Source organism: Cyanistes caeruleus, chromosome 2, assembly GCF_971803275.1.
Source record: "Cyanistes caeruleus chromosome 2, bCyaCae1.hap1.1, whole genome shotgun sequence".
Taxonomy (NCBI): Eukaryota; Metazoa; Chordata; class Aves; order Passeriformes; family Paridae; genus Cyanistes; species Cyanistes caeruleus.
Genome location: NC_141702.1, coordinates 94170832 through 94181963, shown reverse-complemented (window position 1 = coordinate 94181963; position 11132 = coordinate 94170832). Strand labels below are relative to the sequence as shown.

At 50.8% G+C, this 11132-nt stretch overlaps 1 long non-coding RNA gene across 1 annotated transcript; it reads right to left on the bottom strand.

The window, feature by feature from the left end:
• Nucleotides 1-1490: 1490 nt before the first annotated feature.
• On the bottom strand, nt 1491-7815 carry LOC147655006 (uncharacterized). The gene is made up of 3 exons (XR_015282562.1): nt 7587-7815; nt 4304-4469; nt 1491-2249 (listed from the first exon to the last, which is right to left on the bottom strand). It is a non-coding gene; the product is annotated as an uncharacterized LOC147655006 (long non-coding RNA).
• Between the last annotated feature and the right edge of the window lie 3317 nt (nt 7816-11132).

Here is an 11132-nt window from a genome sequence, read left to right as displayed (position 1 = left end):
TCCGAAGGGAATGAGAGCGGGGCACATCCTTTTAGAGGAAGGACAAGGGTTCTCTGAGGAGGGAAAACAAAAGATGACAGTAGTGGCTGTAACCCTACCATGAACCAGGGACCTTCTGGCCACGCTCGGAGAGCTAACCTCCCCGGACTTCCCATTACCTCTCCATGACACTTCACTAATGCTCACACAATGGCCAACTGAGCAGTTTAAGTAAAGATATTTTAACCTGAACTAAACATTGTCTCCAGACAATAGGATGCAAAGCAACATCTGGTACCACACATAAACAATGCTGCGCAATAGCATATGCTCGACGTCTGGAAGTTTATGTCAACACTAAGCAGTCGAGGAGGCTGTCACTGCTCGGCATGAAATCTTAATAAATGGCTGTTTGCTGTGCTTCTGAGATGAGCATCTAGGATCCTTCCTCTCAGGGCATCCTCTTTAAGTTCAGATTGCCTGGCAAGACATCTTCGGACCCCATCCGCGCCTCTTCCCTCCCGCCCTGGAAGCAGACCACCAGTAAGAAATGCCACGGGGAGAGCCCGTAGACCGGCCTAGGGACGACACCGGGCTACCCCTTCCCGGCTGTGGCTCCGGCGGGCACAGCTCGGCCACCGGCGCCGCTGGAAGCGGCGGACGCTGAATGGCCAACTTCAGGGAGCACTTCTTAAAAGAGGAGGCTCTAGGCTAATGAAACAACGGGAGGTGACTATTGCAAACAGCTGTTCCTCATACATATTTCATTATACAATCAGATAATGCGTCTTACCACCTTCTCAATTATTCACAGATAAACATTTTCAAGACGTTTTGACATCTGTCTTAGGGCCTGCTATTAATTTAGTAATCACTATGGTTAAAAATGTATGGGGACTGCACCTCATAATAACTCGGATTTTTCTTACTGGAGCAACTACCGTAAGAGTTCGCCCTAAGCAGCTCATCAGGTCAAAGAGAGCCCCGAGATGGAGGGAGCACAAAACCTAAGCCCCGCAGCTCCGGGGGGCTGAGCCTGCCCCGCGCACCGTCCCTGTGTCCCGGGGCTGTGCAGCCCCTCCCGGCGCCCTCCGGAGCTCCCGGGGAGAAGAGGCGGGCGGAGGAGGCCGAGGGGAGGAAAGACACGGCACCTTCCCTCGCAGGCAAGCCATAAAAACACCCAGAAAAGTCGCGTCCGCCTCTTGCGTCTCACTGTGGGCACAAGCTCTGTCGCCTCTCTCGGCGGGCGAAGGGCGCTGGCGGCTGCCTCGGGCCGGCCCCGAAGAGGACACCTGCCCAGCCGGGAGATGTTGGCTCTGCCCTCCAGGCAGTGTCCCTGCCGGCCGGGGACAGCGGGGTGGCAGCTCCCGTGGCTTCGTTCCCCGCGGAACAAAGCCCGCGGTTCCCGGGCCGGGCAGCGAGACGCGCTCCTCCTTCCTGAGCGGCCGCAAACTTCTGACAGCGAGGCTGTTCCTCCGCTGCTGAGCTGGCTGGAAACCCGCAAGGCTCTAGGAAGTCGCAGCAACTTAAAACTGCCTCTTTTGTCTCTTCCTTGGCAATTATCCCTCTTCTCAAAATAAAGCGCACACCACCCCCAAAACGTAGTTTTAACATACGAGACTTAAAGGGCAAGTTAAACTAGAAGAGTGAGAGAATCAAACCTCGGCAACTACTTCAGACATTTTATTGATTAAATTAAGCCGCTCAGCGCCTTTTCTCCCTCCCCTTCCCCAGGTTACCTCTTTTTAACCTCAAAATCCACATACAATCGGCGCCTTTCACCACCACCCCCCTTCCCTCCCATGCCCAGGTAAGTAATGGAAACGCTTGAGTATTTCCCCGTCCTGCTACACAAGATCTTGATCGCAACTAGTTTCTAGAGCTACGGTCTCGACAGCGATAAGGGGAATCGTTTTTGCAGAAGGAGCAGGACCCAGGCGTGAGCCAGCACAAGAAGGGAGAAATGGTATTTTTAGCCTGGCCGGACTCCTGTCCCTGTCCCGCGGGGGTAAAGCCACCCCGAGCTTCCCCCTCCTGGGGAACGCCGCTGCCCGCCGGTTCCACCAGCTCCCGGCGCATCCCCGCGGGTACCCAGCTGCCGGTGCATTTACTCTAAAGCCTCAGTCGGAGTCCTGGCCGTGAATTTCATTTTAATCGCATTGCCCAGTAAAGTGCTGGCACCCAGGATGGCCGGGAGTGTAAAGGCCCTTCTGCCTCGCAGGTGGTGAAAGACACAGGAGGATTTGGGAACGGCCAGAAGAGGGGATGCTCTGTGAAAAGGAAATGAGAACTCTTAGTGCTCCCATCAAAGTATTGCCCACATTTGAAGACCATGCCTTCTCTTGAGTACTCTGTAAACAGCGAAAGGGTTAGTGGTGAGCTCTGAGCCTCTGGTTCACATCTCCCTTGAACCCATCATTTTAAAAGTCAGAAATTGGGGAAATCGGGCTGTAAACGTGCGGAGGGAAGACCCTTCCACCCCAGCAGCATTCATTATATTTCAATGTGAAGTGTCAAATGCCCGCTGGAATATTTCTGCCAGGCGCTCTTGAATTGGTGCTGCACTCGCTCAGAGCCGGTCTGTGCCGACCTGGCTCTTGACTTCAGCTCTCTAAATCCTCGTATAGTTTCAACACTTACAACTGTGCCTCCACAGAGCTGTCCTGCTCCCGGTCTCTACCCCAGCCTCAAGACATCCTTCGCCCTATTGATATGTGCTACAGCCAAACAGCGCAAAAAGACGAGAATTGTATTCGACAGATGCTGCTCACTCGTGAATAACAGGTTCAGCGCATACGGTATCTCTCACCATTATCCTGTAAGTTAATATCGAGTAGCAATAGCTGTCTAAATATCAAAATTTATTTATAGGGGGTGCAGAGCTATGACCTCTCCATCTGACCTTCAGAAACAGCAGGCTGGAAAACAGGGCAAATGAAGAAAGGGGAGGGGAGAAAAAAAAGAAAAAAAGAAAAAAAAAAAAAAAAAAAAAGGATAAGCCCAGGATTACAATGGAGATTCGTGCGTGGTGAAGCTGGGCTGGGCTGTCTTTGTTCCGAAATCCTGAGAGGACTTGAGTCTTTAGGACGGCACCGGCCCTGTGGCCCAGGGGAGGAGAGGCTCTGTCCGGCTTTTCTGTGCCCCTGCCGCGATCGAGGTGCTGTCTCCTCCACTTCTGCACAGCTACAGAAGTTGTTGTTATGGGGTTTTGGGTGGGGTTGGTTATTTTTTTCCACAATAAAAAAAAGGGGTGGGGGAAAAAGACAAAAGAGCGCCGTTGACTAAGGAGCAGGTCTCTGTGAGAACTGAGAGAGCAGAGAGCTCAGCAAAGTGCAAACCCACCGCTTAGGAAATCAATTTGCACAGGGGGAAAGAGGTGTTCAGGATATTTTCTTATTTTGAGCCTTACAGCCTTCCCAGCACAATCAGGGTGTACCAGAGGGAGAGAGGCTCAGGGAGTTTTCCCAGTCCCTTCCCGGCACGCAGCAGGGTGGTGGAAGCTGGGCGCTCTCAGGCGCTGCCTGGGGGTGCCTGAGGCCCCCGGCAAGGCGAGTGTCGGGTCCTTGGGCAGGGTCCCCGTGACACCCGCTGCTCCCGGGGGTCGCTCCCAGCGCACCCCCTTTCCCAGCGGCCGGGGAGGTGGAGGATGCTCCGTAGGGTCCCAGAGTAGGCGTCAGTGTTACAAAGCGCATCCCCTCGGGGAGAGTTGGACAAGTGGGGATAGCGGGGGGGGCTAAGAAGGAAAGAATAATCTCAATGTACTTTTTTTTCCCCCCCCCTCTTTTATGGAGCCATCGGGTGCTCGTCCAGTCTGAATTAACAACTGCCTACAACTAGAGTAACTGCGCACCCGCCCTCCCCCCGCCCCAGCCGCGGCTCCCGGCGGTAATATGGCGCCTGCGAGCGAGAGAAGCACTTTTCTCGGTGTTTAGCAGTTGAAATGTGCTCCCTGAAGGTCACACCAGGCGACGCGCCCGTTGGCTGCCGCGCAGGGCCGGGCCGCGGGCTGGGCTGGGCCGGGCCGGCTGCAGCGCCCGCAGCCCCCGACCGCCATCCCGCCGGGGACAACAGAGCGGCTCGGGGACCTTCCCGACAGCCAAATGTGCCCGGCTAGGCTTTTTCTTCCCATTTATGTTTCTGTGTCTACAAGGGAGTCGTACCCAGCTTCCCTCTCTATCTTATTAGAAAAGAAAAATAAATAAAATAAAATAAAGAAACATTAAAACTTCCACCAAAACACCCAACAATCGACCACCTAACCCAGCCCGGGGCTCCGAGGGGGTTATTCCTTGTGTCTGGAAATTAAAAGGCTCAAATCTCCTACGTGACCATGTTGAGACACGGGAGCACTGTTCGCCGCTACTTTAAAGCGCCAGTCCCAGTTGGTTTGGAGGTCGGAGCTACTGTTCTTCAGTAAGAGAAGTGTAGTTCAGGAGGCAAACTCTGTCCCCGGGGGGTGTGCAGGCTCTCTTGCCGCCGTCTAAGTGCACCTACCAAGGGAAAAGAGAGGCAGGGCTGCTTACCGTGATGCTTAAATGTTCTCGTCTTTCTGCTGCCGGGGGCTAAGCAAGGAGCAAGCTTTTCTAGCTTTCCGAATAAAATTAGAAAGATGATTTTTAAAAATGCTATTCTTGGCATTTGCGTCCCACGTGAGAACAGTCTGTGGTGGAAAAAAAAAACATAAAAAAAAAAAAAAACCACCCTAAAAAAAAAAAAGATCTCTCAAACTCTTCCCAACACACTTGGTAATAATCTTTTAAATCTTGTGTCTTGCTACCACATTAGTCTCCGTGATATTGCATTCCAAAGAAAATAGACCGGGTATTAGAAGAGGAATCCCCTTTTCCTAATGAATATTTACCCTGAGGTCATTACATCCGTAATGGTCCTTGCTAACTTACCTTGCTCCCCTCTTTCTCTGCTAGAGACAGGGATTTCAATCACAATGCCCTCGATTTTAAAGTGCCGTGTACCATTTAATGGCGGGGTGCAGGAGAGGTTAGAATATTATTGACTTCATGCAATATATAAGATGGATGCATTTAAGACTTTTAACTTTTTGTTGCAATGACATGCTGTATTTTTATGAGATACCTATTATGCAGACAGAACCATTGTGCTGTAGCTGCCTCACAGTTGCTGGATCATTTCTATCAGATGAAAGATTTTGAATAGTTTTCTTTCAACAATGCATCCTTTTGGTCTTGATACAAAGAACGTAGGCATGGTATACACTTAAACAGCTCTGTCACAGAGCAAGATTAAATAGAGTATATATCGAACCCTGTCTGCAGTATATAATACGTACAGGGAACAGAATGGAGCTCCCTCCGCCGCTGAAGGAGCACATTAAGGTCTGATGTCCTGGGAGCATCTTCCAGATTTCCCTTATCTCTGATATTTCGTTAAGCTGTTAAAAATCTTTACAGACGGGCTTTAAAATCGGCTGTTTCTCGCAGAAAGACCGAGTTTGATAAGAGAGCCTTTTAACAAAACCTACTGCTAGCGCTCCAGTAAAGGCACGAGTTGCGCTCTATCCAGTCCCCCATCTCGGCCCCCGCGCCTGTCCCGGGCAGCAGGCTTTTTCCTGCCCTGTCGCCGAGGCGAAAGAGGGGCAGGGGTTCAGCAGAGCTCCTGGCGTGCATGTGCCCACCGCAGTCCCCAGCCGCGGCGGCAGCCCCGGGCCGGGATGCCGGCAGGCGGTGCCCGCGGCGGCCGGTGCCAGGCGTGGGGGGCCGGGGGTGCAGCCCGGGAGGCTCCGCGCCCGCCGCCGCCCCCCCTCCGGTGCTCGCTCGAGCGACTTGAGCAAAGTGCACGTGCTGAGCCCAACTTCCCTCTGCCCAGCTTTGTGCTCTCCGCTGATTGAGTCCCCATATTAAGCTCGAGATCCTTTCTAAGCAACTGCTAAGAAGTCAAGAGCATCCTTGCTTGCTTTCTCTCCGTGGCCTTTCATGCCCTCAATTTGTTATTCTACTGACACTTTTCTTAAAGTTAGCGCCTAGCATTGAAACATTAGCAACAAAAGCCCTGGAAAATCTCTCCCTCCTCACCACTAAACCCTCTAATGGGTCTGTGCGTGTCGAATTTTTATTTGATTTCCAATAATCTCTAGCACTTCAATATTAAACCTACCTCAGCCCAGTGCCTCACCTATGGGATATTTTTCAGTGCTGCTTTGGAAAGTAGAGACGCTCAGATTTCCTTCCACTTGCACCCACTAATTTATAAATGAGTGTATACAGCTGTCTTCGGGTATATCTGTGTCTCTATATCTGCAGTAACGCTTTCATTTTGTGTCAAAATAACACATCCTGTCACTCCACGCCAAAAGTATATTTATCGAATGAAATAGCACCGCAAGCTGCATCTTCTTTATCAAACCTTCATTTCTGTTTTACTCAATTGTTAAATATCTTTTCATTTCTCTTCCAATTTTAAAATATGTATTACAGTAATTGTTACTTGGAGGTCTTTTGTGTATCTATAGCTCCTTTGATTCATATCTTTTCCTTTCTTTTAATCTTGTTATGCGAAATTATATACACATTTCTCAGGAAATCCAAGGAGCATAACTTGATTAAATAAAAACCTCCTAATCCTCGAGGTTTGCAGCAAATACCAGTTTTTAAAGTACACGTTCCTAACCCACAGGTTTTTTTGAATGAAGATCCCTAAGTCCTCTTCACTTTATTACACGGATTTGGTGAAATGATTCTTCAGGCTCTCTAATTTAAATAAGTTTTAGTGTGAACTAAGAATGAACATTATCCTCTAACCTGAGGTCAAGTGAAGGGTGATTTACATGACAAAGAATAATTCCCATTTTGCCCAATATGAAACAACTTCACCTTCGGCATCATTAAGAAGAGTTTAGTACTTTCAGGGCTTTGGGGGTGGGGTTTTTTTGGTAAATAGTTGGCTATGTATAGCGCAATTTCCCTTTTATACATCACAATACAAAGGCTGACTTCTTGTGCTCTTGAATTTCGGCATTATTTTTATAGCCTTAAGTAGAGTGAATTTGCACCTGCTGGTATTTAAACTTTAACATATTAGCTGGGGAGGACTTATCAACCCAGCGCACTGCCTCGAAGCAAATTAACAATCTTCATTAAAGTAAAGGGAGGGATGGAGGGGAGGTGGGGGGGAGGTGTGACCATTTAAGACGCTGTCCCGGATCTCTCCCATCTATACAGGTTCCGAGGATTATTTGGGGTCTTTACAGCAGCAGAATTACAGCTTTACTCCCCCTCCCCCCAACACATATTCGCTTCCAAATTTCTACTTCTCGCCCGGCACTTTAACCCTCTCGATACCTTCTTCGCCTCCTTCTGGAGAGATGCCCTGCCTAGGAGGGCTGCGAAGAGGCAGGGGCAGCTCGACTGCGCTCCCCGTCTCAGCCTCGGCGGCCTCCCGCTCCCACCCCGCCTCCCCTTAGGAGCACTTCCCCCAAAAAATCAGGTCGTGCTCTTGGTGGTTTCTTCTCTCTAATGGTCACTTTGAGCTGAGCTCGCTCCCTCTCCTCGTCTTCCTCACATTCACATATTCACACGCACGCACTACAAGAGCCCGTGAGGAAATGATCTTAATCTAAATATCAAACTTACCGTCCGGAGGATCCTGCCTTGGGAAAAGTTCTGCTCTGTTGGGTCTCAGAGTTAAAGAAACCACCGTCATTCCTCATTAAGAGCTCAGGTCTTGGGGAGAGGGACTGCTGGCGGAGGGCCGCGGGCGGGGAGCGGAGCTCCCCAGCTCTGCCCGCCCGGCGGTGCCAGCTGTGCGCCCCGAGGGGACCCAGACCCCCTTTCCCCCGTGCGGCTCCGGCGCTCTCGGGACGGGGCAACCCCGGGCAGCGGCCCCAGGATTTCTCCCGAGGACGCGCACACCTCGCCGTGGCTCCGCGGGGGGATCCGAGTGCTCCCCGCGGCGGGAGGGGGTCCCGGGGCAGCGCACCGGCTCTGTCCGGCCGCCGCTTCCCTTGCGGGGGTGGAGGGGTGGTCGTGTGCTTGTTCACAGCTACACCGGGAAAGTGGGAGCATTTCGTGTTTACAACCGGCTCCGGCTTGTATTGGTAAGATGTAGTTCAAGCAGCGCTCCTGTGTGTCGCGGGCTCTTAACTGGAGCTTTGCTCAGTCATTGAGAGCAATAGAAAGTATATGGAAATCAATATATAGACAGTGTGGAGGGCAGATAATGGATTCGAGTCAGTGAGTGTTATAATCTGCATTATGGGCTTCCTATTGTTTAGACAGAGCACAAATTTCCAAAGGGTGAAGTGTTGGGTTTGGGTCCCCCCTCCTTTTTCTTCTTTTTGGAGGGCTTTGTGTGTATAGGGGGAGGGGGAGTGTTAAATCCTCCTGCCACAATTATCAGAGTACACCCACTCCCCCCTTCCCGCCCGCCCCATCTGATTTTAAAGGTAGTGCTTTCACGGCGAAGCTAATGACTTTCATTTAATTGAACATGCCCTGATGTAGCGGATTGTTCTCGCGGCCCTACGCCTTTGTTGCTTTTGGGGGGAAATAAAGCTAATCAAACCTTTTGTCACGGCCAAATTCTCCCTCAGGGTCTCCCAAACATTTGTTTGAATAATTCACCTCAAGAATTGAAAATACTAATTGATTTTAAAATGTTAGCCCGGAGGGACGGGGAGGTGGGGGGTTGGGGTGGGGGGAGCCTGGAAATTAGCTGCGAAGAGCAAACGTCTCTACCTGCCAGCAGCGAAGCCTCCGCAGGCGCTGCCCCCGCCGGTAGCCGCGGCCGGGCTGAGCCCCCCCGCAGGCTGCGGTGCCCCCGCCGCCGCCGGCCGCGCTCTCCGCTCCGTCCCCTCCCTCGGCCTCTTCTCCCCCTCCCCACCGCCAAACTGCGCCTGGTCACCTTGGTCCCGGATTCTCCGCTAAAGTGCCGGCGGTGGCAGGGGTGGGCTCCGCCGGGTGGGGAGGGGATCCTGGTCCGGGCGCCTCGGCCCCATTCAGGGAAGAATTTTGATGCGATTCATTAGAAGTAACGAGTTGACATAAGGTAAATCTACATCGAGGGGGCCTTTCTTTGAGTGCATGGGGAAGCTTCATTAACCATCGCTAACAAGGCGTGCAAATGCTCTGATTGGGCAGCTTTCTTGTAACGCCAAGGCCTTAGCAGGATGCCCACCTAATGAGGGTCACTACAAGAGACTGATAAAATATTCAAATTTTCCGTCGCACCAGGAACTTTGTACTAAAGGAGAAAGTTGAGACAACTGTGAGCTTGTTTACCTTGGGAAGGCACACTCGGGGGAGAAGGCATCTAGCTCTGACATCTCCATCTCCCAGAGAATCCCCGAGCTGGATGGTCGCTGCTTTATGGACGTTTATTTGCTAAATTCGTCAACAGATTTCCTCTCGATTTCTCTCCTTTTCCCGCATTTTAATTGTGTTTCTCTAGGGTTTAATGCGCTGATTAATAAATAAACTGTCTTCGAGGTTCCACACTTCTCTTTTCTTGCCTTTTTTTTTTTTTTTCTTAAAGATTTATTAAAATCAGCCTGATGGCTTTAATGACACGTCAATCATTTCAAAGTTGCTGCTTGTTGCCAATATATCAGACTCCGTACACATCACCGCTACTTTCCTCTCTGCAGCGTTTAAAACCTGTCCCCTCCTCCCCCCCACAATTTGTTTCTTCAAGTTTTCATCACTAGGTTACGATTTCTAATTAGAGCTAAGTATTTCACTTAATATTTAATTTAGACGCCCAGCACATATATCATACCTAGATCAGTCAGTCAAGTGTCCCTTGTTGATAATGCTACATCATTAAGAGTTGTGTTTAATTCAGGAGCAAGCGACTGTACGGCTGCTTCTGCTGCAGAGCAGGTAACTTTCGACTGGCAGGAGCTGCCAGCAGATCCAGAGGGATGGGGGGAAGCATTCCAGCCCAGCCGGGAGGCAGCTGCGGCTCCCTCACCCCCTCGGGAAAGTTTTCTGCTTCCCAAGCCGTCATCTCACCGCGGAGGCGAGCTGCATTCCTTTTCTCACTTTAAAAAAATAATAATAATAAAAAAAAAAAGATTAAAAAAAAATTAAAAATTTGTTGGTATTTCACGTTTCCCTCATCCAGCCTCGCTGTTTACGTAAAATAAAGCGTGTGAGGGGTCCCCGGAAGTTTAACTTGGAAAGTGAAGCAATATTTTGGACCACTAACTAAATATCCCCTCCACGTCTTAAGCCAATCCAACTAAAAAAATATCACTTGTCACTTGTTTGTTATGACGATCCGTAATAGCACACACCGCATGCAAAGAGCTCTGCTACAGGAGCCGGATGGGCCACATCTTACACACCCATCAAATGCGCATTCATTTATCCCGGGAAATCGTGACTAAAGAAAGAGAGGAAGAAAGAAAGAGGAAGGAAGGAAGATAGATGTGTTTTTAAAGATAGCATCCGTGCAAATTTGTCAGCCCTTGCCCCTGAAGACCGACAAAAATCCAATTAAATCGTTGCATTAGTAACATAAAAAGCCTAACAAGACCAACGCGATGGGTTCTCCTTTACCTGCCCCCGTCTCTCCCTTTCTCCCCCCCTTGGTTTCCCCTCGCCGCGGCCGCAGTGCTGCATTTTCCTCTCGCCGGTACTTTGACCGCTACCCCCAGCCCCGTCTGAACCCCTGCCTCCCCCGATAAAAAAAATAATCAGCGCTCGCAAGCGCCGGCTGAATCACTCCCGAGTCAGGATTAAGGGGCACTAACTAGGCAGCAGAAAATCGCAGCCTCCTGGGAGCGACCATCAAAACAAGCAGTGAAATAAAAGAGCTTCTCTCTGCTTCCCTTCCTCTTCCCAGAAAAGTCCTCCAGGTTGGCAGCCCGACACACACACACACACACACACACACACACACACACACACACACACACACACACACAACTTCATAAGGCTCTCTCCAGAAGAGAACCCTGGTTTGCCCGGGTTTGTTTAGGGGGAGGTTTTTGGGGAGAAGGGGAGGGTTGCTCCCCTGCCCTGCAGAGCCACATGTCATTCTAGCAGCTGAAACAATAAATCATGTGGGACCAAGTAAGATTGACTGGAAACGGACGGCAGGTTCCCCGGCCTGGAGAAGATGGCCATCGTCAGAGCAGAGGGACCCCGCCTTGCGCGGCCCCGGACCCCGGGCCC